Source organism: Carettochelys insculpta, chromosome 2 (assembly GCF_033958435.1).
Source record: "Carettochelys insculpta isolate YL-2023 chromosome 2, ASM3395843v1, whole genome shotgun sequence".
Classification (NCBI taxonomy): domain Eukaryota; kingdom Metazoa; phylum Chordata; order Testudines; family Carettochelyidae; genus Carettochelys; species Carettochelys insculpta.
In genome coordinates, this window is record NC_134138.1 from 101663741 (window position 1) to 101691392 (window position 27652).

The window sequence follows — 27652 nt, forward strand, 5'->3', positions numbered from 1 at the left end:
ACCTTTTCCCAGTGTCAGAGCCTTACAGACAAATGGCCAGTCAGGATCCAGTTATTTGGGGGTTTCCATGTGATGCCTCTGCACATCACGGTCATGCAGAGGAGTAAGAATTCTAGCACCTTGATGTTGAACTTCAGTCTGAAGATGGTTCCCCAAGAGCATTGTTTTTAATTTGCTGTATATAGGCAAAACTAGCTACCACCTTCTAATTTACTAAGCCTATCACATTAACAAAAGTAACAAACATTTTAATCAGGTATACACTGGCAACTATGTATTCTGCTTCCTGCCCAAGAGGTTTTTTTTTTTTTAACATTTTATCTTCTCATAACCAAATATTAACTTTATTGTGACCTTCTCTCTTTGTATTTTACAATCTTGTGGTATACCTCTTCTTAGGGACATTCCTGAGGCGGGCAGAGTGCTTTTATTGTCAGCAGATTTTTTTTTTTCAGTTTTCATGAAGAACTCCCTGAGAATCACCAAATGCTAGTTTAACGAGCAGTGGGGAAAAGAGGGACTGGGGTGGAGGAGCTGATTAGGTTCCAGGCCCACACTTATATTTTCATGAAAAGGACTGAAATCTGACTGAGGGCTAGGTTGTGGGGCCTTTAGGAACAGACTCGAGCAAAGGCAGAGGAGTAAGCAGAGTGCTCCCAGCAGGTGCTCTGGACGGTATTTGGGCTTCAGAGTTACCTCAGAAGAGACAAATCTTCAGCACAACCTTTCCAGTCCTTGGAGTTATGCTTGTGTGAGACATAAGATGTTAAAATTTATTAAGGTGTGCTGTGCTCCCCCCCTTACTCATGTATCTGGCCAGCTCTGTCAGACACTGTCAAGAGTAGGCACAACCATTCCTCCTCTATTCCCTGACTACTTGCTTCCATGTGCTACCCTATCCCTAATACTTAGGACTATGCACTTGACAGCTCTTACCCAGCTGCACAGAGACAGTAGGATGGGGCGTTTTTTCTCTTCACTTCTCTGCATCACCAAGTTAAACTGGAGCATGATCCAGTCCTCAGTTTTTCACAAAACAAAACTTTTCACAAAAGGGATTGAGGGTTAAAGGCTGTCTATTTAAAAATGGACCAACTACCCCACACCCACTAGCAGCCTCCCTCCCCTTCCCACCCCTTGCTTTGTTGAACAGAAGCTGCATTATGAAATAAGGAGAAGAACTTATTGGTTTTATCATAAGGTTTTACATCTGGGAAGATGCCTGGGTCCAGTTCAGAAGGTTCTGTGTTGCATGATAGGATAACAGAGAACGGTGCATTTTTATCTTATATCCTGCAAATCTCTAATGCTTTCAAGGGCTTGAAGGCTAAAGTTCATGCCTGAACTTTTTGTCCCCCTTTCAACCCACATGCTAGCCAGCCAGACAAGGTGCTTGAACTCCAAATAAATCAAAATGCATCCCCACAGCTGGTGCTACAGTCAACAGGAATGCTCCAATGCCAGGCTATTAAAGGATTTTGGTGATTGTTATTTTTTTTCCCCATTAAATCAGTCAGTTCAAATTCCCTTGAGTGTGTCAGGAGGAAGCCCAAGTCTCTTAGTAAATCACAGCAGGGCATTTTCCTTGGAACTGTCAGCTCTGAGATTATTTATTTAAAAAGATCTGCTATCAACCCTAACAAAACTGAAGGAAAAAAGTGGCCCTGCTATTTATATATACATATATATATATATATATATATATATATATATATGTAAAATAATCCTGATTTATTGTACTATTATTACAGATATTTTTCCCGGAGAAGACCAACAGCTTAATATACTGTCGCTTTCCATTTTCCATGTGCACTGATTCATTCTCACTATGGTTATTCATTTATTCATTTATTGTAATGGTTGCTCTGTAATTCCCGTACATCCATCCTCAAAAAAAAAAATACTTAATATAATTAATGTTTTATTTCCAAAAATGTTTCAAATTGAAGAATGAAATCTTTACATCAGACATATCACCATGCGTGACTGACACACCTTCTTCCCTTGTCCTTTTGCCCTGCAGAAGTCCCATTAGGAGAAAAAATGTGTTGGGCAAGCTAACTTTTTTTATGAGTCTTTCATCATTATTATTATTTACACTGGCAAAATTGCTGTGGCAGATTAGTGTTTGTCTGGATAAAGTATTCATTGAATCCCTTGTATTATTTTCCTGGAAGAACTGACTTCACAGACGGCCTAAGATTTTCAGTGTCAGTGTGTTGTTAATATCTCTTCAGTAAACTCTTAAGTGAATCTGACAGTTGATAGTGATTATTAACCTTGCACTGAACCAGTAATTAATCCTTTCAGGCTGCACAGGATGAAGAAAAAAAAATCTAAAGCAAACTTGAATCCTTTGGCTCAGTGATTCTGCTGAATCCAAGTGTCTCACTCTGATATTGTTTCAACTCATTAGCATTCACTATGTAATCTGGAGATTTAATTCATTACATACATCATTTCCCTATAGCCCACACACCCATTTGCAATTCCCAAACCACATTTTTCCTTTGCACATTTCAGTCTTGGCAGAAGAAAATAAGGTTAAGGAAATGAATGTCTGAGGAATGACTACTTCTTAGGGAATGTTAGGGGAATGCTACTCCTTTTGCAAACCTATTAAAAGAACTAGGTGCCAGTAAGGGCAAAATTTAGCCCCATATATGTGTAAACATGATTTACATTCATTGTAACTGTAAGGCTGATGCATTTTTATTGTGGTGCCAGATATGCTTAATGACTTCTTTCAGTCTTCACTGAGAAGTCTGAGGAAGGAACGCCCAACATAGTGAATGTTAGTGGGAAAGGGGTAGGGTTAGAAGTTGAAATAAAAAAAGAACAAGTTAAAAATCACTTAGAAAAATTAGTTGTCCGCAAGTCACCAGGGCCTGATGAAATGCATTCTAGAATGCTCAAGCAGCTGATAGAGGAGGTATCTGAGACTTTATCTATCATCTTTGGAAAATCATGGGAGACAGAAGAGATTCCAGAAGACTGGAAAAGGGCAAATATAGTGCCCATCTATAGAAAGGGGAATAAGAATAACTCGGGAAACTATAGGCCAGTCAGCTTAACTTCTGTGCCAGGAAAGATAATGGAGTAGGTAATTAAAGAAATCATCTGCAAGCACTTGGAAGGTGGTAAGGTGATAGGGAACAACCAGCCTGCATTTGTAAAGAACAAATCATGTCAAACCAATCTGATAGCTTTCTTTGATAGGATAATGAGCCTTGTGGATAGGGGAGAAGTGGTAGATGAGGTATACCTAGACTTTAGTAAAGCATTTGAAATGGTCTCACATGATATTCTTATCAAAAAACTAGGCAAATACAATTTGGATGAGGCTACTATAAGGTGGGTGCATAACTGGCTGGATAACCATACTCAGAGAGTACTTCTTAATGGCTCTCAATCCTGCTGGAAAAGTATAACAAGTGGGGTTCTGCAGGGGTCTGTTTTAGGACCGGGTCTGTTCAATATCTTCATCAACGATTTAGATATTGACATAGAAAGTATGCTTATTATGTTTGCAGATGATACCAAGCTGGGAGGGGTTGCAACTGCTTTGGAGGATAGGGTCATAATTCAAAATGATCTGGATAAATTGAAGAAATGGTCTGAGGTAAACAGGATGACGTTCAATAAGGACAAATGCAAAGTGCTCCACTTGGGAAGGAACAATCAGTTTCACACATACAGAATGGGGAGAGACTGTCTAGGAATGACTACAACAGAAAGGGATCTAGGGATTATAGTGGACCACAAGCTAAATATGAGTCAACAGTGTGATGCTGTTGCAAAAAAAGCAAACACGATTCTGCGATGCATTAACAGGTGTGTTGTGAACAAGACACAAGAAGTCATTCTTCCGCTCTACTCAGCGCTGATTAGGCCTCAGCTGGAGTATTGTGTCCAGTTCTGGGCACCGCAGTTCAAGAAAGATGTGGAGAAATTAGAGAGGGTCCCAAAAAGAGTGACAAGAATGATTAAAGTTCTAGAGAATGTGACCTATAAAGAAACGCTGAAAGAATTGGGCTTGTTCAGTTTGGAAAAGAAAAGATTGATTGCAGTTTTCAGGTATCTAAAAGTGTGTCATAAGGAAGAGGGAGAAAACTTGTTCTTTTTGACCTCTGAGGATAGAACAAGAGGCATTGGACTTAAACTGCAGTAACGGAGGTTTAGGTTGGACATTAGGAAAAAGTTCCTAACTGTCAGGGTGGTCAAACAGTGGAATAAATTGGCAAGGGAGGTTGTGGAATCTCCATCACCGGAGATATTTAAGAACAAGTTAGATAGATGTCTATCAGGGATGATATAGATGGTACTTGGTCCTGCCATGAGGGCAGGGGCTAGACTCGATGGCCTCTCGAGGTCCCTTCCAGTCCTAGTATTCTATGATTCTATGACTCTATGATTTGTGCTCATGAATACATTCAAATCAGGTTGTTGTGGAGAGGGGAAAATCATTTGTTCTCTTAAGATTAAGTCTGAGCTCTTGAAATCCCTTTTGAATTGTTTGCCACCGGACCCATTTAGTTTGAGATGGTCGTCCAACAACAGGATAGAACATACAGACTTCTGTTCCCTAAACCACAATGAAAGCAAGTTCATATAAAGAAAACCTAACATGTACTATGGTATCTGATAGAGTTTGTTCCACGTTTTCTTGGAAATTCCCATAATACATAAATGACACCAACAGGACTCACCTGATAGCAGAAAGAAAAAATGTATTTTATAACACTGCATACACTTTCTGGCCCCTGGCTTTACCTTACAAAATTTTGGTTATAAAGCTTCATGAAAACCCTCCATTATTTTATGCTAACTTTAATTTGCTTCATGCTAATTCCTGTGATGTTTTTGTTTCTGGATGCGTAGATGGCTGACACACTTAACAAAATTTTCTCTGCCCGTATGAAGAAGAAGCTGATACCTTTGGCCATCTGATTACTTCTGATGTTCCTCTGCCTGTTGATACACGTTATCATAATATAATTATCTGATTTGTCTCTGGTTGAGATTGTCCTGGATTAGAAAAGCAGAATCATCAAATGAACCATTGTTGCTTAGACTCTGTTGATCATCTGTTATGTTTCTTCTTTGGCAAGCTATTATCTCAAGATACTGTGACAAACCACATTATGCTGTCCCAGTGAACTTCCAAACTTTGGAGGTTAGACTCTTCACTCATCAGGTTGTAGAGAACAACAATTTCAGGTATTGCTCTTGACTATTCGACTGAAAGATTTTCTAATAATCATTTATTATATTAACTTTTTGTTCAAATTATTTCAAAAATACAGATGATTAGGTGAGCATTTTAGTAATCTGAGGCCATCAAAAAAGAGATTATTACCAGATGATTTCTAATAATGCCACCAGGTATCTGAGGGGATTGGTCCAGGATCAATAAAAATATTTCCATTGATTTCAGTGGGCTTGGAATAGGTGCATGGGACCTACAGATATGATGTAGACTGTACAGTGTAGAGACACACAAAGAAACCAGTTTAGTATGCTTGTGTTGATTTCTTTAAAAAAACTTGTACTAAAATGAAATAAAATAGCCTCATTCAGGGACTGACACCACTGCTGGGTAATAGGAACTGGCAAGTGGCAACACCAAAGTCATTTGAGCTGAAGGCATTAGATGTCAAAAAGCTATAATTAATTTTAGTGGTTGTTTAACAAAATGTGCTCTCTGTATGCTGCACTCATTTCTCTTTTCCTTTGTTCCTTTCTGTAATTGCGTGCATATTTATAGTCTTTTTGATCTCATCGGTATGGTCTTTTTTGCTAAGTGCTTTTTTGCAATGTATATTTTTAATTTCATATGACTTCTGGTAAAAATATAATTATCGGAATCCATGGTGTAGAGGTGTTCTGCTACTGCCTTTTAATTTTCTCCTTCACACAGAAGTTCTTTTCACTATTAGTTTTTTATGTCTCTGATATCTGCGACAGTATTGAGGGGACAGCAATTTAAAAGGTGTTGTAGTTCCTAATGGTTCTCCAGATTTGAGCTTCTTTTGACATTGAGGGGATAGATGCTATTTCAGGGACTGAGGGGGACCACATTAATCTCTGATATGGTCAGTGCATCAGAGCTGAATTTTTCACTTCCATACTTCATTTGTATTTGTGTGTGTGTGTAATATTGCAGACAACTCCTTGGTGAACTTTTTCAGTGACATTTCAAAATAATACCACCTAAACATTCAAAAGGCCTGCTTCTTTACTGTTCTGCATGTTGTATATTACACGATGCCTGTGGTAAGGTGCAAGTGCAACCAATTCTGTCCCATGCTATGAACCTAGATCACACTGAAGATGGTGGGATTACACACATATATTCAAAGCAATAATTTGGCATTACCATGTTTTGGGTCTGTTCCTGCAAAGTGTTAAACACTTTTTGCAGGTAAGAGAAGCCTGGATTCACAACAAAGACAATGTTGCCTATATTATGGATCAGAAAGTGATAGCAAATATTCTGCATTTGAACAGTGAATAAGCCAGGTTAGCATCAGAGATGAGTAACTACCCCCAACTCCAAAATCAAAACAAAAAATCCAAGCAAGCAAGCAAACAAAGAAACAAAAACATTTTTCATCTCCAGGTTGCAAAGATACTTTAGTCTTTATGCCAAATGAGAACCTGGGCACAGTGATCCATGCTTTAGTCATTATATCCAATGCTGAGGCTATGTCTACACTAGCATTCCTCTTTCAAAAGAGGCATGCAAATGAAGGAAATTGAAAATGCAAATAAGGCACATATTTACATATCTGACACCTCATTTGCATATCCTTCTTTCAAAAGAAGAGAAGAGCCACGGCTCTTTTGAAAGTAAACCCCATCTTCAGAAGAACCCTTCTTCCTATTTTTTTTTGGAAGAGGATTCTTTTAAAGATGGGGGTTTACATTTGAAAGATCTGCGTCTACACTGCTTTTCTTCTTTTGAAGAAGATCTTTCGAAATAAGGATATGCAAATGAGGTACCAGATATGTAAATCTGTACCACATTTTCCTTTTTAATTTCCTTCATTTGCATGCCTCTATTGAAAGGAATGATCGTGTAGAAATAGCCACTGTGTCTGACATGGAAAATAAGTACAATGCAGAGCCCTTATTCTGTTCCTAATGCAGTCAGCCACCTCCTCCAGGCATAGGGCTACCATGAGCATGTTATGTCTGAGCTCCAATCTCCCCAGTGCATCTGCTTAACTCCTTCTGCCACTATGCTGCCTTTGACCTGAACTTCAAAATCTTTACATGGCCACAACCATACATTTACATTAGGGAGTGAAGTTCATGTTATGAATTGTCAAGGCAGCTACATTCTGGGACACTGAAGATCACAAAGTCAGAAGATAAGACATTTTAGTCACTGGCATCTGGGAGGGGAATGAAAAGAGTATGACTACATCATCCTCATGTTGCAAGACCTTCCTTTTTGACATATCCTTTCCCCATAATTACAATGACATTCACAACATTAATCTTTCTTTTTTGCAATGAGAAATCAAACAAACAAAACCCTCTACTCCAGTGAGAGGTTCTCACAACCTGAGATCCACTAGAAACATTGCTATGCTAATTAACCTGGAGGCACTCAGAAACTCTGGAGATGGGCATCAATATAAATGCCTAATTCAGTCAGATTTACATTTCAGACACTTACAGGCTGTTTCCAAACACTTGACTCTTCCTTTGCTTATGATTTTCACTCACTTAATCTGCAGTTTACAAAACCAACAAAAGCCACATTTCTTTAAATGGACTGCTCAAAACTAAACACAGAGTGAACTGAATAGAAATATCTATTGTCACTCATTTGTGTATAATGGGTAGAATTCACTCAACTGATACAACATATGAGCTTTGATGTAACCTATAAATATGTGAAAATCATACTCTATGTCAGCTCAGTCCACTCTAATTTCATGCCTTTTTACTGTGAAAGTATGTGGTTTTGTACACAATGATTAAAAAGTTTCTTTTGGTTTGAGATTATTTCCTATACTTAAGATGGAAACTGCTCTTCTTCTGCTTGCACTCACAAAACAAGTTTTCTAGTTGTGACAATCATAGTATATAAACCTGAACTATTAATGTGCTTTCTGATTTAAATACTAAGTGAGGTCCCACACAGTTTATAAAATGAGATGTTTGCGTAAATAGGTGATTTATTCAGCTTCTTTAAAAATTGCACCACAGGTAACGGAAAGCATTTCTTGAAGATCTAATTTCCAATATAACTATTTAGATGAAACTCGCAACGCTACCTGTCATAATGCAATTTGCTCACTCCCAACACTGATCAAAAGCACCAGTAACTCCTATTCATAACCTTTGCTCACTGTGTGGGAGGATGCCGGGTAGCAGACAGGATGAGGACCAGCCTGTTGCAGCAGCACCAGGGGGAAAAAAGGATTGCCTCAGGTAGTGCTTCTTTTGTTCTCCAAGGTGCTCTTTTCCACAAGTCCTACATACCAAACTGTCTCACTGAGCACATTTTATTTTCTTCAAGCTACAGATCTAGGTAAAGAGATGAGACATAGCGTACAAAATGCTATGGGAAGAAAAAAGGTTATATCCACATGACATAATATTTAAAGTTATATAAAGAGTAAGTCTTAAACTAAGTGGCAACATTCCATCTCAGAAGAAACAACAAGTCCTGTGGCACCTTATAGACTAACAGATATTTTGGAGAGCATGAACCCCAAAGCAGTTCAATTACTTTACATTGTGCAGCAGCAATATGAGTGGCTATAACATCCAAGTCATAAGTGACAGTCCTTGCTATAGATAATGCAGGCGTAGAGAGCATGGCCCTATGTCACCATCACACTACGAGCACTTCTTAAGCTAAACATATAATTAAGAAGTAGAAATCACATAGTGTTGAAATCACATATTGTTAAAAAAGCAGAAAAAGCAGAATGGCAATCGTTTAACTCTGGAAGGTTTGCAACAGGCAATTTTTAAACCAACATCCACTTCACCTTCACTTCAACCATTCCAGATTGCTTGTCTGTACAACAATTCTAGCTCACTCAAAAGCTCCTGTCCTCCTCTTACCTATTATATTGCTATGCATCATCCAGTTTCTAGGCAGTTTAATTGTTTCTTCACAGCATGGAAAGCATTTAACTTCTCCAGCAATGTGGAGAAATTAAGCTCATGATAGACCCAGTGCACAGGTGACAAACATCTGCCCACACATTACAGCGGGAAATAGCTGAATTTATATTTCTTTAAGGTATGTAACATTCTCCCTGACACAGTTAAAGATTTTTAATAGAAAATGGTGATAGACAGATTTTACTTTTGTTAGTCAAATAATTTTCTACAAGTCCCAGTCCTGGATCTGCCACACTTACTAGCACTGTGTAAGCTCATCACCAAATAAATTATTTTGTTAGTCTTTACGTTTCTGCTGCTTTGTTTTGTTGGAGTATAGACTAGCATGACTACTTCTCTGTTACTATTTAATACTGTTTAGTTCATTCTTCTCTAAATAGTTCTGTTGACCACTGGGTAAAGTTAAGCTTGGAGGCAGGTGAGCTGAATTCTGGCCAACTGGGACAATTCTATAAAGTGTAAGTTGTCTTAAACTATGTGGCAACCTTCTACCTCAAGCATAAGCCCCAAAACAGTCAGGGGAAAAAAGGGAAAAAATATTGCGCAGTATGTATAAGGGAGTAGAGTCTTGCGCAGTATGTGTTGAGGATTTAGTCCCTTTTTTGATTAGCAAACTTTGTACTGTGATTCTGTCCATGATTTTTCCAAATTGAATGATTAGTTTTAAGTGTAATCATTTATTATGTTCACAAAGTATATGCTTCACTTATATCTTATTCCCTAGGCACCAGGTTGTGAAGCCCTTACACACACACTGGTGTAAAAACAAAAAGCAGTCAAGTAGCACTTTAAAGACCAGCAAAATAGTTTATTGGGTGAGCTTTCGTGGGACAGACCCACTTCTCCAGGACTGGTATTCCTGGGGTATAGACTGTGTATAGCACAGTCCTGGAACCTTTCCCTGCAACAAAGCCCTCTGCCAGCTTTGTCCACATATCTTCTCTGGAAATACCATCACTGGACCTAACCAGGTTACTCACAGAATCATGGGCACTTTCTCATGCTCCTCTGCTAAGATCATATATGCCATCATGTGCCAACAATGCCCAGATGCTTTGTATATTGGACAGACTTCTAACTCCCTTAGACAAAGGGTTAATGGGCACAAAACAGACATCAAAACACTCCAGATCCACAAACCAGTTAGTCAACATTTTAATGGAATGGGGCATTCTATTAATGACCTAAAGGTATGTGTGTTACTGAAAAAGAATTTTCACACTGTTCTTCAAAGGGAAGCAGCTGAGCTGGCTTTTATATTCAAATTCGGAACATTAACACATGGTTTAAACCGGGACGGGAACTTTCTGAGTCACTTTTGGGGCTTGTCTGCATACTTGGCTTAATCTAATTCTTGACCTCCCGCCCCCAGCCCTCCACTCTCTGATTTGCTCACTTTGATTATCTTTTTCTGATTTGTCCTCCTTGCTTACTGTTTTTGGTTCTCTGTGCCTTAAATATTGAGTCTGTTCTGGTCTGGCTATGGTCTGAAGAAGTGGGTCTGTCCCATGAAAGCTCACCTAATAAACTATTTTGCTACTATTTAAAGTGCTACTTGACTGCTTTTTGTTTTGATAGTGTATAGACTAGCACAGCTTCCCCTCTGTTACTATTGCACACTAGTGTGTGCTTAGTACCACTGAACCAGGCTCTATCAAGGGCACACTATTACCCTGTGCTTTTTGTGTGCCAGTACATGCCAGTAGCATCACCTTTTTTCAGAGTGCCCCAGTCAGGGATGCCACAGCTGGGGCTGCCTTTGGGGCTCCATGCCCCAGTCGGCTCCCAGTCATGAGGCTGCAGGGTCCACTCTGCCCTCAGGCAAGGAATGAGTATTGGCACTTTCTTCTTTAGAAAAAAAACACTGCTATTACATCAGCAACCAAAAATGAAATCTCTTCTAAAGGTATAACAGTTCAGAAGTGAGCAGATAGAGAGTTCTTGAGAGCAGTGCAATCTACTTTGCGCCTTCCTCTGGAGACTAAGAGCAACATCTGGTTTCTGACAACTTCTGTAGTCATGACGTGAGCAATTTATAGATTTGGATTTGATCTCTGGTCTCCCATGAAGTAGTTTTTACTAAATTAGTTTCCTAAAGGGGAACTTCAAAGAACTTTACATTAATAAAAATTCAGTTTTTTATGCTAAGAGAATATGTGTATACTTAGCATTACAAACACATTTGATTAAAGCAAACATCTGAAAATCACACCTAAATTCTCAGCTGGATTTTTTCCATAACAATTCATGGCATCACCCTGTAAATCAGTGCAGAGTGTGTCACTTGGGGTGGCAGTGATGCTATGAGATCTTGTATACATGCAATACTCAGGCCTTAACATGTACATTACAGGAGTTGTGTGCCTCCTGCGAGGTGATGAAGGGAACGGAAATGAGGCCATGTGGCTCCTCACAGGATCAGGTCTCACGGGAAGGGCTACATTGTTTCCAAACAGCCATTTGTAAATGTAAGTGGTTCATGCTGGAGTGAAAATATCCAAGCTCTACTCAGTGAGCCCTGGGGAGAGGGTATATTTTCACGGATATAAATGCAACATAGTTCCATTGCAGTTGTTATTTAAACTTCAGCCTCATTAGGCTCTCTAGCACTATTTTACCATGCATTTTGGCCCAAGAAATGTACAAAGGTGTGGATCAAGTTACCCTTACTCTGGCTCGTCCGCAGTGTCATCTTCCTCTTGACCCTAGTCAGCATTGTAGTGGCTAGCCTTGCTCTACAATATGCTTTGTCTGAATTTCCTGTCCCCTTTCTCCACATAGCCTGTCTCTGGAGGCTAAGCGTATAAAGATCTCACATGCGCCTTTTAAACTTTAGTGAATTTCATCTTTTAGGCAGAGTTGGATTAAGGTTTAGTCATTACAGGCCCTTGCCAAGGGACCTACGTTCAGGAGTCATGTGATTACGTCAGAATCTAGAATTTGGAGGGAACAAAAACTAAGCTTATCAAGAAAAGTTTGAAAATGTAACAGATTAATAGAGCTGGACAAAATAATTCAGGAAGTAATTCATATATCTGAATTGGTTGCTCATGACAAAATCTGCTGCTTGGGGGAGCCCCATGAACACTATCCCTACAGATTCTGTGTGTCATCTGAGGAAGAGGATTTGGGTTTTGCCCTCAAAAGCTCAGAACATTTGTTGGTCTCTAAAGTGCAACACAAGTGCTTTTTATTTGAGAATATGGTGAGCCTACTCTATTAGATGCATTCCAGTTGTAGTCAGCCCTGGAAGAACCCAGTCCCTGTTGCTGTGAATGCTTGCTCTCCACAGCAATGGCCTGGGATGAGGGGCAGCGAAGTTAACCTATTCTTGTGCTCCCAAAGGTAGGGGAGCTCCCAGGGTAGAGAAGAAAGAGGAGCAGGTCTACTCACCACTCTCATTACAAGTGTGTGAAGAACAGGCGGAGACATTTCATTGTTTGCCTGTATCTCCTGGTTGCCTGAATCTAGGCCTGCCTTAGTATTGACTATGACACATTCATTTTTGGTGGGTAACACTTTACTCCATATACAAGTCCCATTGAAATATATCCATTAGGAGAAAGAGCATCATAAGATATGGTATATTAAATACATTTCTTTTTAATGCTGTACAGCTTTTTAAATCAACTGTATATTAACATAAATGATTTCTTCAGGCCTTTGCCTGAGCATTTTGCTCCTCCTCTCCATTTTTAAATTACCTTAATTTTTCAAAATGCTTTCTTACAACATTTGTGTTTATTTACCTATCATTAATTAAGATCATTTTACTGGCAATATTATCCATTGTGAAGATTATAAATGGCCAGGGTCCTTTCCATAAAGCTGTTTCAGCAAGCTGTCGGATGTGAGATTTATTCACATACTTTAAGGTCAGAATTAGTTTCTCCATAAAAATGGTAATACTTACTTTACTAAGAAACGGTGTGAGTTGTCAGGCCAGGAAGTGTGTTGTTTCTTGATAATTAGTTCAAGTCAAGCTTGTAGCTTCTTCAAAGCACATTTTAAATCAGACCACACTGAGGAGTCTTTGGGGATACATCAGTAACCGTTCAGTGTAAGATTAAGAAGCTGTGGATGCATATTACTCAAATATTTATTTTCCCAGTATATGAGTTATAAGGATGTACTGAATCTATTTTTCTATTTTTTGCTGTGATGAATATAAGAGTAAGAATCAGTCAAAGTGTGCATAGATCTAAGACATGTGAACTGAAAAGCTTTTATGTGCTGTTTCTCAAGACTCAAAATCATTTTTTATTCTGCAGCAGATTATGATTTTAAAAACACCTAAAACTGAACAAGTCAGTTTTGGTCTTATATTCCTCAGGCATGGTCCTCAATGAGGGCCTTAGGTGAAAGATAATCCATCAAGTACTGTAGATCATAAGGTTTTGGGGGCATGGAACATCTTATTGCTTTTTATTTATATAGTACTAGAATAATGTCCTGACCCATAACAAAGGATTAATAATAATAATAATAATAATAATAATAATAATAATAATAATAATAATAAAAGTTGAGTCTTCAGAAAGTTAAAAGAAGGAAAATTTTGTCAAGCATTACATTTACATTAGGGATGTCAATTAGTCACAGTTAACTTACAGAATTATCTCAAAATTAATAATTATTCAAAATTATTTGCAGTGAATAACAGTTTAATCACAACTTAAAAATGCAATCTTTTTTTACATAGCTGCACTCAACCCCCTTCCAGTATAAAATTTAGAGCCCACAAGTCCACCCAGTCCTATTTCTTGATTAGTTAATCACTAGGACAAACAAGTTTGTTTACATTGATGGGAGATAATGCTGCATACTTCTTATTTATGATGTTACCTGAAAGTGAGAATAGGCATTCCCATGGCATTTTTGTAGTCAGCACTACAAGATGTTCACATGCTAGGTGTGCCTAACATTCATATGCACCTTCATGCTTCAGCCACCTTTCCAGAGGATATTGAAGATTCATATGTCCCTTCATGCTTCAACCAGCATTACACAGGGCAGGTGTCCATGCTGATGACGGGTTCTGCTTGATAATGATACAAAGCAATGTAGATGACACATGTTCATTTTCATCATCTGAGTGAGATGACACCACCTTTTTTAGTGGTTTGGGTTCCTCTGAATTGTAGTGTTGCTCTTTTGAGACTTCTGACATCATGTACCACATCTCATCCCTCAGACTGTGGAATGCAGTTCAAATTATAGAACCTTGGGTCAAGAGCTGTAACTATCTTTGCAAATCTCACATTGGTACCTTCTATGCCATTATTAAATCTGTAGTTAACATGATCTTAAATTGAACAACGGGCACTAAGTCATCACCTAAGACAGTTATAACATGAAATCTATGGCAGCATGAAGGTAAAGAAAAGCTGAAGACATACAGTTCTTTCCCAAAGCCTTGAGTCACTTAATTAAATGAGAACAAAAAAGCAGTCATGTAGCCTATAAGGTGTATGTGGGGAACTTATTATTAATATATCCCATGCAAACGAAAATGAAATCCTCTAACAAACCTTAAATATCAAAGAATACACTACCTAATATGCTATAATTAGCAACATTGAGAGAACCAGCTATCTTTTGTATGTTTCAAATGTTTACTATTCTTGCCATTTTAAAATATAACCACTTGAAAAATAAAAGAAACACATGCCTGTCATATAGCTGTACCTTGTGTATGTCACATACTGTGGCTGCATCTTTCATCCCTGTAGTATATCAGGGACAGTTTGATATTTGAGCCCATGTCTGTTTTCTCCTCGAGAAGATATATGCAAAAGATGCACTTTTGCTGTTATGGTGGAAACTAATATATTATTCATTTGAGGTGTATTTAAAAGTGTTTTCTTTTTGTTTGAAGCACTGCCAGAGTCTGACATCTAAAACATAAAGAAAGTGTACTCATGTAAGTCCGCTGTGAATTCAGTAAATCCTTAATGCAAACAAGAATAGTTTGGTATTTTAAATCGACCTTGACACATGTACGTATTCATTCACAAGGTTTACCCAATAGTTTAGACACAGTATAAATTATATTCAAAAAGAAAGATGAATCATTCTTTCTTGGGAGCTTTCATTTCCCGCCCCCACCCCAGTTCTCTCTCTGTGGTTCCATGCACACATAATATCAAGCCCTTTTCTCTTTTTTTTTTAAGTCCCTGATTCTGCATAGTGTTGGACACCTTCAAAGCCATATAGAGTTGAACATATTTAGCACCTCATAAGATTTGCTCAACAGTAAATTTTAGAATCCACTCTAGCTTATTGCAAGTTTCTCCTTTATGATGAACTTCTCATTGATAGTTCTTTTCTGGAACTCTTCATGGCAGCTTCTTCAGCTGGCCTACTGAGATTAGCTTTAGAGGCCACTAAACATTTCTCTTCATGGAAATGTAAAGAAATCTGGATGAAACCTACTATTTTATATTGGGTCCAAATCAAAATTAGAAAGTCCTGTTCATTCAGGCTGGCAGGAACTCAACCCTATCAAGTTCTTTGGGATCCAAAACTACAAGGCTGCACATTCAAACTATTACTATGACCTTCTTCTTCCTTCCCAGCAACAATGCATCTGTCTCCAACCTGCTTAACAACTCTTTACATATCCCTATTTTAATGTGTCTTCAGAGCTGAGGATATTAACAAGTTACCAACATTTCAAAAGTCTGAAAGAGCTGGAGGCAGCAGTGAGAGGTGAAATCTTTTCTGACAAAAGCTACGTCTACACGTGAATGCTACACCGAAATAGCTTATTTCAATGTAGCGACATCAAAATAAGCTATTTCGATGAATAACGTCTACACGTCCTCCAGTGCTGGTGCCGTCGATGTTGGGCAGCACTACATCGAAGTAGGCGCTGCAGGGGAGTGTCTACACACCAAAGCGGCCCACATCAAAATAAGGGTGCCAGGAACAGCTGCAGACAGGGTCACAGGGCGGACTCAACAGCAAGCCGCTCCCTTAAAGGGCCCCTCCCAGACACACTTGCACAAAACAGCACAAGATCCACACAGCCGACAACTGGTTGCAGACTCTGTGCATGCAGCGTGGATCCCCAGCTGCAGCACCAGCAGCCAGAAGCCCTGGGCTAAGGGCTGCTGCACACACTGACCATAGAGCCCCGCAGGGGCTGGAGAGAGCGTCTCTCAACCCCTCAGCTGATGGCCGCCATGGCATTTCGATGTTGCGGGATGTGGATCGGCTACACGTGCCCTACTTCGACATTCAATGTCGAAGTAGGGCACTATTCCCATCTCCTCATGAGGATAGCGACTTCGACGTCTTGCCGCCTTATGTCAATTTCAACTTCGAAATAGCGCTCACCACGTGTAGACGTGGTGGGTGCTATTTTGAAGTTGGTGCAGCTACGTCGGAGTAGCCGGCACGTGTAGACGCAGCTAAAGTGGACAGGCCTCACATTGCTCCCGTAACACTGTTCCAGGAATAGGGCACAGCAAGCTAGCCCATGAACCACTGTTTTATTAAGAAGGTGGAACAGTGACCATATAGCAATATCTCTCATGTCTGCCAAGCATAGGTCCACAGAATACAACAAAACAGAGTTTAAAAGGATTCAGAGTACTGATGGTCTCCTTCCTTCGAAACAAGCCTACAGAAGATACTATCTCTCAGCTTTCTGAAATGAAAGAATAGCTATAGAATGAAACAAGGGAGGAATTCTAAAGAAAGCCAACTGTGTAAGCAAACCTACCATAAGCTAATGTGCAATGCTTGCAATAGAAGAGAATCCAGGTGAATTTTAACTGCTCTTGTGTTTTGTTTATATACTTTTCACAGTTCTATGTTTTCGGGAACAGAACTGTTTTTAGGAGAATAAATATTATTCCCACAGAAACCACTCTATTTCTATTAAGTTGTGTATGCGTATTTGAGAGCCAGGGATTAGAAGATTGTTTTATGCTCTCTTGAAAATAATAAAAAGTTTTTAAATAATAATGTTTTTCCTGTAAGTAGAATATTTTATCCAAGGATCTTATAGCTTTTTACATTTTATACAATAACTTTAATGACATTTTGCAAGGAAATAGTAAGGCATTTCACTTGCTGTTTTCTGTAATATGTACCATTTGATTCCACTTACCAAAGTAAAATCACTCTGCTCTCAATGACAAGTAATTGGTCCATATATAGAAAAAAACTTTACAGTAATTTCCATTAACAGAAACACTCGGTGCTACTTTGGTTATTGTTCATGTTAATTGCACACCTCAGACTGAGAAACATTGAAGAATAGGGACTAGTAATAAGAAGTACTTAAATGATGATCAAATAAAGGGAAAAGCGAGCAAATATTAATGCCTCAAAAATACAGGTATAGTGTAGCTTGTGCATAGCTATGGTGCTCTATTCTCACTGAGAGCTGCTGATTATTTAAGTAAATGTTATCTATATTATGTGGCCAGCCTGGCCACGAGGGAGGAGGAGCAAAGGGGGCAGTTGCCCCAAGGCCCAGTGATTAAATGGGTCTGTGGTTACAGCTACTACCAGTGCTACTGCAACAGTGGCAGCATCTGGAGCGCAAGGCTGTTTAAATCACTGCTAGAGCACCCTGCAGTGCACTCTGGGGGGCTCTTATGGCTGGGGCATTCAGCATTGTGTGCTCCAGGTGGCATTGTGCGCTGGCTGCTCTCAGCCCCACCCCTTCTGCTCAAGGTCCCCCTCCTTCCTGCACCTGCCCCCTCTTCTGCCTCCCCCTCCCCCACCCATTCAGGGGCCCCGCAAGTCTGCTGGCTCCCCTGTATGTGGCAGTTTTTTAAGCAAGCTTAACAAAACAAACGTCTTTGGATTTTATTTTTTTATTTATTTACTTGCAACATCATTGACAAGACAGACAAATTCAACATTAATGGATAGATGAAAAAAAGCCCTCAGAACATCGGCTTTGAGAGTGGGTTTGTGAACCAAATGAGTTTATCGAGAATCCATTTTTAAAGCATTTGGCATTCTTCCATTTCTGATATAAAGAACCAGACGGCTAACCTGATTTTATCAGGATGGAAACAAATGACCGTGTACTTTTAAGTGTGTGGGAGGAATATTTGGCTAGCTGGCTGAATGTAGAGGTAAAACTGGTGGGGAGGGGCATCAAATCTGTATCTTAGTTGGCTGTATACTAATGAAAGAAGTATGGGGAATAAGCAGGAAGAAATTGAATTGCTAGTAAATAAACACAACTATGACATTGTTGGTATCACAGAGACTTGGTGGGATAATACTTATGACTGGAATATTGGAATAGAAGATTGCAGCTTGCTCAGGAAGGTTAGGAAAGGAAAAAGGGTGGAGGTGTTGCCTTATATATTATAAATCTACACACTTGGACTGACAATGAGATAAATATAGGAGACAGACTTCTTGAGAGTCCCAGAGTGAGGTTAAAAAGGGTAAGAAACAAGGGATATGTCATGGTGTGGGACTATTGCAAATCACCTAACCAGTAAGAAGAAGTGAATAAGGCTTATTTTAGCAACAAAATCATCCCAAGCACAAGAATTGGTGGTGATGGTGGACTACAATTATCCAGACATCTATGGGGAAAAGAACACAGCCAGGCAGAGATTATCGAACAAATTCTTGGAATGTATTGGAGACATTTTTGTTATTTGAAAAGGTGGAGAAAGCTACTGGGGGGGAAAATGTGTTCTAGATTTCATTTAACAAATATGGAGGAAGTGGTTGAGAATTTGAAAGCAGAATTCAGCTTGGCCAAAAATGATCATGAAATAATAGATTTCAGAATTCTATGGAATGGAAGAAGGGAAGACAGTCAATAGATTTCAAGAAGACATACTTTGGCAAACTTGGGGAACTGCTGATAAAATCTCATAGGAAGAAAAACTAAGAGGGAAAACAATTGAAGACAGTATTTAGGATACAAGAGCACACAATTCCATTGCATAGCAAATGTAGGAAGTATTGCAAGAGACAGTCCTGGTTTAACCAGGAGATCCTGATTGGTCTAAAAATCAAAAAGAAGTCATATGGAAATTAGGTCAGACTACAAAGGATGAATGTAAACAAACAACACATGTATGCAGAGGCATAATTAGAAAGACGAAGAGAAAAAATAGTTCAGGCTATCTAGGGACACAAAGAGTAACAAGAAAACATTCTACAAACATATTAGAAACTAAAGGAAGACCAAGGATTGGATTGGTTAATTGCTCAATGAACAGGGACAAACAATAACAGAAAATGTGGAAACAGCAGAGGAGCTTAAGTTCTCTGTGTCAGAGATTTAGCTGTGTGAGGGGTTTGAGTTGGGGGCTATAGACTATACCCCACCAGTGCATTATCAACAATCTAGAACCTATATTGGACCATGAGGCCACACTTTTATGGGTCTTGGGTGAGAGACCTGTTCTTTCCTACAGACAACCACCCAACCTCAGGAAAATTAACACTAGCAACCATACATCATACCACAGAGATACTAGCCCTGGAACTCTTCCCTGCAAAAAACCCTGTTGCCAACTCAGTCCACATATTTACCCTGAACATACCATCACAGGACTTAACCAAGTCAGATACACAAGCGGAGGCTCATATTCCTGTACCTCCACCAATGTAACGTATGCCATCATGTGCCAGCAATGCCCCTCTGCCATGTAAACTGGACAATCACTTTGCCAAAAAATGGGCACAAATCAGACATTAGGAATCTGAATACACATATACTTTGGCAGATTTACTACTGTTGTATTCTCATTGGTCTTTGGGTCCATTGATGATAACCAGAAGGCTGCTTACATGGGTATTCAATTATTGGGAACAATAATCTCAGCAGACCCCACGAGGTTCCCCACAAATCACAGACCAGATTGTCGGGGATTTTTATCTCTAGGACATAATAGCCCCCGTGTGTCAAGGGAAACAAGCCTCTGGCTGACGTAAAATCAATACAGGGACATGGAGAATCTAAAAAGCTTATAGGCCGCCATTTTGTGGCCCACCTACGGCCATTTTGGGGCAGTTAGCTCCCCCGGTAACTTGAATCCATAAAACTAGGATCCAAACAGAGCCCTCTGATTGGCTGAAGGGAGCGGGCTTTTGCCAGCTTCCAGAACCTTCGGCCGAGAAAGAGGACCTGATTGAAAACCATAACACAAATCATGAATATGGAAATTACCTTATGAATAATCATATAAACTCCCTATAAATTCAGGGCTCTCAGCCCATTTGGGTTCATTCTTTCTGCCTCGCCTCCCCGGACTGAACACCTGTCCTAAGAAGACTGCGATCAAGACCCCTGCAGCATTGGGACGAGAGCTGCGGGGTGAAATCACTGAGGCAGCAAGCCCTCTAGGTGGCTCTGCCTCAGGAGCTAAAAGAAATCACTGCGGCAACTGCCCTCTGGGTGGCTCTGCCAGAGCTAAATCACTTTGGCAACCCTCCTCTGGGGGGGGCTCTGCCTCAAGAGCTAGAAATCACTGTGGCAGCCATTTCCCTAAGTGGCTTTGCCTGAGAGCTGTAGAAATCACTGTGGCCTCAAAGCTGAGGCATTGCTGCTGTGCTCACCCTCCAGAGGGGGCATTGTTTTGAGCTGCTAAACCAGTACCACTAAAAGAGCTTCACTGCTGCTTCAGCTCCCTATAAAGGGAAGCAAGAAGCAGCGAAGTGGCGCAGCTGAACAAGCACCTCTATGCACCCCAGCACTGCGCTTGCGTCTAGGAGCGGCAAGTGGGTCCTCAGGTGTACCCACCGGGTGGCGAACTGGCCTGTGGCTCCAGCCACGGGTACAGCGTGCCCAGTGAGGGAAACCTAGGACCCACCAACACCATCGCCGCTCCATCTGCCACGCCAACGCACGCAAGCAGCACCGGTGCTGGGGTACTTCCTGACTCCACTGGATTGGACAACTCCTCGAACTCGACTACACCGGATTGGACAATTCCTCAGACTTGACGGAACACCGGATTGGACACCGCCTCACAGGACACGTAATTTGATTGGGTCTACGGCACAGCCGGGCCATACACCTCATATATCTAAGACACTTGGCAGGCACCAGAGCCCCTTAGTGGGGAGTGGGAGATTCGCAACTCCCACTGTACTGTCTCTTGACAGGGGGAGGGTAACACCTGGGGGTCTGACCCCTTAAGGCCAGACCTGCGAAGCCTACCATACTTAATTAAGAGGACCTAATTAAGACTTGTTATAATTATATGTTATTGCAGTTTAACGTTGTTGATGGTTTTATACATATATATATGTGTATATGTATATATATATATATATATATATTAGATATATCAGTTTACAGTATTAATAACTTAAATAGTAAACAAAGATAAGTTCAAGCAAGTTTATGAAAACTTCCGTAAGGAAATACCTATAACCCCTTTCCTCTCCCTTTCCCTGTGTATTTTATTCATCCCGAGTGGGCTAAAGGTCCCGGGAAAAAGGGTGGGGTTTGGAGGTTATTCAAGGGCAAAAGACCCGATTGCCTCCGCCACTACCCATTTGGGCCGGGAGTAGCGCCCCGGCCCAGGTCTCCCTTCCCTCTTCCCATTTCCCCCCTTTTAATTAATCCATTTTTCCTTTGCGGAGAAATAAATATATCACCACAGGTTTCCAGGATGGATCACGCATCCATTTTTGTAAGTTAGAGTGTAGTTAAAATAGAGTTGTTAAACTGGTTTATATGTTTATGTTGCTATTGTGTTTTGTTTGTTAATAAATTTGTTATTGGTTCCCTTTTATACCTGTGTTGGTTCCTTCTCTCCCTGATTGGGTGCCTGCCTGGCAGGGGGAGGGCGGACCTTAGGTGGAGTTCCATTGCTTCTTTAAGTGACTGCGTTGCTCCTCCTGCCGGTGGGTGGTGGGACTTCCCTTTCTTCGAGGACCCTGGGTTCTGGCCCCGGCTCACCCGCACTTGAATTGGCCACTAAGTCGCGGGGGGAAACCACTGGGCGCTGTCACAGATAAGGATCGAAGGCACCCGGCCAGGGTTTATTGTCACGCAAGGTAAAAATAACAGTTGTCAAGTATAGCATACTGTACTAATGCACTGTACAGCTGTACCTGCAGCAATGGACTGATACAGCCAGTGGCGATTCCACTAACACCTAGGTCACACAAAGACAGCCCCCACAAGACATCATGTTATATACAGATACAAACAAAGCACACTTTACAGTTGACATTTGCCATGTTGCCACTCTGTGACATCATCAGGTTGCCACCCAGCTCCCTGTACCTCCATGGTTTGATTAGATCATCTGTATCCATCATGCTGTCATTTTACACTCTTTCGTGAACCTGGGTCTGTATCTGTAAGGAGTAGGTACCAAGACCTTGTGATTTCAACTTACACCAATTATTGTTTTGTCCTGGGCCAATTACCAATTAAGTGTCCTGTACTCTAAGCCCTATCTGTGCTAACTTCTGTTAGCAGAGGCCTGCCTCTTGCTCACAGCCTAGTTTTGCTTTGAGCCATGTTTTATCCATTTTTGCTAGACCTTAGGCCTCACACCAGGCCTATGCTGTGTGGGCTTAGGCCTTCCATCTTACTACAACACATAAACCTGTCAATGACCGTTTCAATGGAGCAGGCCATAGCATTCAAGACCTGAAAACCTGTATTCTAAAACAAAGAGACTTCAACACCAGATTACAAAGGGAGACATATGAATTGGAGTTCATACTCAAGTTCAATACTTTACACCTTGGTCTCAACAAAGATATTAATTACCTTACCCATTATAAGACCAGTTTCCCTACCTTTGATAGTCGTAGTGACCGCAGGGAACTGACTCAACTTAATAGACACTCACAGTAAGTAATTTTCTTCCTTCTCATCCCCTCCTTTGCCCCTCTCCTTCTGTCCTATGTAACTGACTCATCAGTTTTTATTTTTATTTTTCTATCTTTCTGTTAAATTCTTTTTGGCTGTGGTCAAATTACCTCTCCCTTTTGGAAGGGGCATGTAAATTACAGCCATTCAAAAATGGAAATGAAGCGCTGCCATGCATATGCAGTGCCTCATTAGCACGATGGTGGCTGCATGAATTTTGAAGCTGCTAACTTTGAACTCCTGCCTAGCAGTCTAGCTGCGGGTGCTTCGAAATATGAACCCAGCTTCAAAACTCCCTTACTCTCAAAACAAATTGGGAGTAAGGGAATTTTGTATTTGGACGCGTATTTTGAAGCACCTGTGGCTAGACGGCCATTCAGCACTTTGAAGTTAGCAGCTTCGAAATTCTCATAGTCATCATTATGCTAATGAGGTGCTGCACATGCATGGGAGCACCTTGTTTGCATTTTTGAACAGCCATAATTTACATGCCCCTTCTGAAAGGGCGGGGTAGTATGGCCATAGCCTTTGTGTTAGTTTATCACAATTTTACAGATCTGAAGAAGTGGGTCTGTCCCACAAAAGCTCATCATCTTATAAAATTATTTTGTTAGTCTTTAAAGGGCTACAGGACTGCTTTTTTGTTGTTTGATTTAGTTTTCACCAAGAAGGTTAGAGGTGATTGGACGTCTACTATAGTGAATGATGGAGAAAAGAGGTAGGTTCTGAACTTAATATAGGGAAAGAACAAATTAAAAACTGCTTAGAAAAGTTAGATGCCTTCAAGTCACCAGGGTGTGATGAAATGCATCCTTATAGTATGCAAGAAGTGGATTGAGGAGGTATCTGAGTCATCAGCTATCATTATGGAAGACATGAGAGTTTTCAGAAGACTGGAAAAGAGCAAATATAGTGCGCCTCTATAAAAAGGGAAATAAGGATAAAACAGGAAACTATATGCAAGTCCACTTAACTTCTGTGCCAGGACAGATAACGGAGCACATAATCGAGGAATTCATCTGCAGACATCTGGGAGATAATAAAGTGCTAAGTAACAGCATGGATTTGACAAGAACAAATCATGTCAAACCAACCCAATAGATTTCTTTGATAGGATATCAAGCCTTCTGGATAAGGGGAAAACAGTAGACATGGTATACCTAAACTGCAGTAAAGCATTTGCTAGAGTGCCACATGATGTTCTTATCAATAAACTGGGGAAATTCAATGTAGATGGGACAACTGTAAGGCAGGTGAATAACTGATTGGAAAACCATTCTCAGAGGGTAGATATTAATGGCTCACGGTCATTCTGGAAGGGAATAAAAGGTAAGGTTCTGTAGGGACTGGTTCTACTCAATATCTTCATAAACAATTTAGATAATGGAATAAAGATAATGCTTATAAAGCTTGCAGATATCAAGATGGAAAGGATTGAAAGCACTTGGGAGGGTAGGACTATAATTCAAAATTATGTGAACAAACTAGAGAAATGGTCAGAGGTAAATAGGATGATGTTCAGTAAGGACAAATATATATTACTCCATTTAGGAAAGAACAATCAGTTGCATACATACAAAATGGGAAGGGACTGTCTAGTAAGGAGTACTGCAGAAAGATATCTAGGGGTCATAGTGGACCACAAGCTAAATATGAGTTAACAGTATAACACTCTTGCAAAAAAGCAAACAGTTCTGGAATTCATTGACAGGTGTGTCCTAAGGAAGACATGAGAATTAATTCTGCTCTATTCTGAGCTGATTAGGCCTCAGTTGGGGAAGGGTGTCCAGTTCTAGGTACCATGTTTCAAACCATGTTGGTTTGTTTGAAAAAGAAAAGACTGATGAGAAGGGATATGATAACAATGTTCTAGCACCTAAAAGATTAAAAGTATTAAAACAAATTGCCTAGGGAGGCTGTGGAATCTCCATCCTTGGCAATATTTAAGAGCATGTTTGATTAGTATCAGTCAGGGATTATCTAGATGGTGCCTGGTCCTGCTGTAGGGGCAGAGGACAGAACTTAGTGACCTCTGGAGGTTCTTTCTATTTCTCATATTCTAGTACTCTACAACCCACTCTAGCCCTTCTAAGAAGGGGTGTGGTTTTGCTGGAAGGAGCTGGAAGGGAAAAGAGTGGGGAACTGGGAAAAGCCCCCACAGATAATTATGGAATAAACATGGTGTTATCTGCTCTGTACACTTTTATCTTCTGGGGAGTCACAGACATCTAATAATAGCGACCCATTAAACCCATGTCAACTGTCCCCAGTCCTTTCACTATATACATATAACAGGAAAATTGCATTTCTGTTTTTGAGGTGATTGTGCTACTCCACTCTTCAACAAAATGAGGATGACAGGTTCCTGAAATCATCAAAACAATTCCAAATATTACACCTAATTAAGATCTTGGCACAGCATCAGTTTTAAATTATAGCTCTGAGTACATAGCTCTGGGAAAGTGGGGGCAGAGCAATTTCTCATGAGCTGAAGCATCTATAAGAAAAGACTGGCTATATACTAGTGTTTATGAGCAGTTTATTTTGAGAGATCCAGGATCACAAATGGTTATGTTCCTTATTAATTAATTAGAGTTGTAGTGTTCTTCTACTGAGGAAAAAAAGAAAAGAAAACTAACTTTGATTGAAACGAGCTGGTAAATGCAGAGATTAACTGATTCTGCCGTAAAGGAAGACCTGTTACATAGAAGAGTCTATTGTGCCTAGCATGTCTATTTATAACAACATATACATTAAAGTGATAATAAAACTGACAATACATTGCTATGAATAATGTAGACGTTTTAAAATGTAAATTGGTATAGGGTTTGGATATAAATGGTATTCATTGCTACCTTTATTTTCCTTGGAAACAATGGGTGCACTTGTGGGCCTAATGACACGTGTGTGTAGATATGTGAATGGAGTGAGGGCAGTGGGCCTGTGTATTTGAACAATGAAATCATTCATAACTTTGGGAGGTGATTTGATTTCAAGCAGAGTTTTGTGGACACACTAGCTTCTTATCCCAAGAACATACTTCATTCCAAAATTCTCACTTTAAGGTTCAAATTTTTGTATAATGCAAAATATGCATTTCAAAAATATGTACAATTTTTAAGCATGTAGATTTCTTTACTAGCATGATTTAAACTCCTGGATATCTGTTCTCTGTTGGAAGAGCATATGATATAAGAGAAGTTTATAGTTTACAAAATTCCAAAGAAAATCAGCAAGATGATAAGCCATCATCTGCTTCATAAGAAAGTAATAACAAAAACTGGAACACCTGCAAGCACACCGGCATCAAAAGACAGCTCTCCTCAACCCAAGGTTTTTTCTCCTTCATGTCTCTTCAATGTCTAGAACTTTATGTTAAACACCTTACCACTAAAATATGAATTAGTCTAATATTGAAAAAGTGAACACATCTATCTCCTAGCAGCACCAGAAAAGGCTAATATTTCAAACCTTAACGACTTTCTCTTATGATTGGCACCAATCTAACAACTTGCTAAAGTGATACTTAAAATAATGTGTAAATAGTCATGTGCATGCGTGTGTGAGAAAGAGAGCAAGAAAGGGAAAGAGAGAGAGAGAGAGAGAGCTGGTGGGTGGAGGAACTTTTAGGCACTTAGGCTACATCTTCACTTGCCCCCCCATCTTCAAAAGGGGCATGGTAATCAGGCAGATGAGAGATTATTAATGAACTTCTGCAAATCATATGCAGCACTTCATTAGGCAGATTCTCCCCGCAGCAACTTCTAAGTGTCAAAATCCAAAGTACTGTCATGCTGTGTATCCTCAGGCACTTTGAAGTGCTCATGCTACTTCAAAGTGCCTTTACTCCTCAACATTTTGGGGAGTAAAGGCACTTCGAAGTGGCAAGTGCCCGCGGCTACACATTATGCTGACACTTTGAAGTTGCTGCAGGGGAGAATTTTCCGAATGAAGTACTGCATATGCATCACAGCACTTCATTAGTAATCTCTCATCAGCTTGATTACCATGCCCCCTTCAAAGTTAGGGGCAAGTACAGATGTAGCCTTAGCAAACAATAATACATTCACTTATTTATATATGCACAAAAGAAGGCCATATTGACACATATTTGCAAACTGTTCTTTAACAATGAAGATTTCTCTCAGTTCTTTTGCAATCATTAATGGACCGGTGAGAGTCTAGTAAAAATAATTTTATTAGCTAGACTGTGCTCTCTTAGAAATACGGCCACAGTTAAGATATCCCTAGTCTCTCATGAAGGCCTTTATCTAATGCAGAGACTGGTAACAGAGTGAAGCAGACAAGAGGCTACTATAAAGACTATATTATTATTGGCTCTCTTGAGTAATATTTATGCAGCCTGTTGATCCCTGTGATTGCACTTTCTTGTGACGGCCTGCCTCTTGACCTCTTAAAGACACTGGGACATATATAATTTTCAACTAAACTGTAACAATAAATATTTTAAATCTCTTCCAATATATTTATGCTTTCTTTCTACCTTAAATAATAACAACAACAGCAAAAAAACCCCTGCAGGCTGCACTTCCAAGATCCAGCACCCTCTGGACCTGAATGGTTCTCGACCAAGGAATTTGTTGGACCAGAAGATATGCAACCTGCACTGCATATATCCAACATACCTCCAGCTTTCTGGCACTG